Source organism: Arachis stenosperma, chromosome 6 (assembly GCF_014773155.1).
Source record: "Arachis stenosperma cultivar V10309 chromosome 6, arast.V10309.gnm1.PFL2, whole genome shotgun sequence".
NCBI classification, from domain to species: domain Eukaryota; kingdom Viridiplantae; phylum Streptophyta; class Magnoliopsida; order Fabales; family Fabaceae; genus Arachis; species Arachis stenosperma.
In genome coordinates, this window is record NC_080382.1 from 50,240,928 (window position 1) to 50,243,352 (window position 2,425).

The window sequence follows — 2,425 nt, forward strand, 5'->3', positions numbered from 1 at the left end:
TCATGCTTCCTCTCCATGGTGACAGAGGGATATCCTTGAGCCTTAAACACAAAGGATTCTTCATTCACTTGAATGATCAATTCACCTCCATCAACATCAATCACAGCTTTTGCTGTGGCTAGGAAGGGTCTGCCAAGGATGATAGATTCATCCATGCACTTCCCAGTCTCTAGGACTATGAAATCAGCAGGGATGTAATGGTCTTCAATTTTCACCAGAACATCCTCTACAAGTCCATAAGCTTGTTTTCTTGAATTGTCTGCCATCTCTAGTGAGATTCTTGCAGCTTGTACCTCAAAGATCCCTAGCTTCTCCATTACAGAGAGAGGCATGAGGTTTACACTTGACCCTAAGTCACACAGAGCCTTCTTGAAGGTCAATGTGCCTATGGTACAAGGTATGGAGAACTTCCCAGGGTCCTGCCTCTTTTGAGGTAATTTCTGACTAGACAAGTCATCCAATTCTTTGGTGAGCAAAGGAGGTTCGTTCTCCCAAGTCTCATAAATAACTTGTCATTTAGCTTCATGATTGCTCCAAGGTATTTAGCAACTTGCTCTTCAGTGACATACTCATCCTCTTCAGAGGAGGAATACTAATCAGAGCTCATGAAAGGCAGAAGTAAGTCCAATGGAATCTCTCTGGTCTCATTTTGAGCCTCAGATTCCCATGGTGCCTCATTAGGGAACTAATTGGAGGCTAGTGCACACCCATTGAGGTCTTCCTCAGTGGCGTTCACTTCCTCTCCTTCCTCTCCAAATTCGGCCATGTTGATGGCCTTGCACTCTCCTTTTGGATTTTCTTCTGTATTGCTTGGAAGAGTACTAGGAGGGAGTTCAGTAATTTTCTTGCTCAGCTGTCCCACTTGTGCCTCCAAATTCCTAATGGAAGACCTTGTTTCAGTCATGAAACTTTGAGTGGTTTTGATTAGATCAGAGACCATGGTTGCTAAGTCAGAGTGGTTTTGCTTAGAATTCTCTGTCTGTTGCTGAGAAGATGATGGAAAAGGCTTGCCATTGCTAAACCTGTTTCTTCCACCATTATTGTTGTTGAAACCTTGTTGAGGTCTCTGTTGATCCTTCCATGAGAGATTTGGGTGATTTCTCCATGAAGAATTATAGGTGTTTCCATAGGGTTCTCCCATGTAATTCACCTCTTCCATTGAAGGGTTCTCAGGATCATAAGCTTCTTCTTCAGATGAAGCATCCTTAGTACTGCTTGGTGCATTTTGCATTCCAGACAGACTTTGAGAAATCAAATTGACTTGTTGAGTCAATATCTTGTTCTGAGCCAGAATGGCATTCAGAGTATCAATCTCAAGAACTCCTTTCTTCTGATTAGTCCCATTGTTCATAGGATTCCTTTCAGAAGTGTACATGAATTGGTTATTTGCAACCATTTCAATTAGTTCTTGAGCTTCTGTAGGCGTCTTCTTCAGATGAAGAGATCCTCCAGCAGAGCTATCCAAAGACATCTTGGATAGTTCAGAGAGACCATCATAGAAAATACCTATGATGCTCCATTCAGAAAGCATGTCAGAAGGACATTTTCTGATCAATTGTTTGTATCTTTCCCAAGCTTCATAGAGGGATTCTCCATCCTTCTGTCTGAAGGTTTGGACTTCCACTCTAAGCTTACTCAATTTTTGAGGTGGAAAGAACTTTGCCAAGAAGGCATTGACTAGCTTTTCCCAAGAGTTCAGGCTTTTTTTAGGTTGTGAGTCCAACCATGTCCTAGCTCTGTCTCTTACAGCAAAAGGGAATAGCATAAGTCTGTAGACCTCAGGGTCAATCCCATTAGTCTTGACAGTGTCACAGATTTGCAAGAATTCAGCTAAGAACTGATGAGGATCTTCCAATAGAAGTCCATGGAACTTGCAATTCTGTTGCATTAGAGAAACTAATTGACGCTTAAGCTCAAAGTTGTTTGCTCCAATGGCAGGGATAGAGATGCTTCTCCCATAGAAGTCGGGAGTAGGTGCAGTAAAGTCACCCAGCACCTTCCATGCATTGTTTGCATTGTTGTTGTTTTCGGCTGCCATGTCTTCTTCTTTGAAGATTTCTGTTAGGTCCTCTACAGAGAGTTGTGCTTTAGCTTCTCTTTGCTTTCGCTTCAAGGTCCTTTCAGGTTCAGGATCAGCTTCAACAAGAATGCTTTTGTCTTTGTTCCTGCTCATATGAAAGAGAAGAGAACAAGAAAATGTGGAATCCCCTATGTCACAGTATAGAGATTCCTTGAGGTGTCAGAGAAGAAGAAAAATAGAAGGAAGAAGGAGAAGAATTCGAACTTAGTCAGACAGAGTTCGAATTGTGCATTGAGGAGGAGTGGTACTTCATAAATAGAAGGATGTGAGAAGAGGGGAAGAGCTTTTTCGAAAATTAAGTTAAAAAGATTTTTAAAAAAAAAATTTGAAAAACTTTAATTGATT

At 41.4% G+C, this 2,425-nt stretch overlaps 1 non-coding gene across 1 annotated transcript; it reads left to right on the forward strand.

The window, feature by feature from the left end:
- The first annotated feature begins 1,525 nt into the window (after positions 1–1,525).
- LOC130937324 (small nucleolar RNA R71) lies at positions 1,526–1,633 on the forward strand. Its single transcript, XR_009068546.1, has one exon. It is a non-coding gene; the product is annotated as a small nucleolar RNA R71 (small nucleolar RNA).
- Positions 1,634–2,425: the final 792 nt, after the last annotated feature.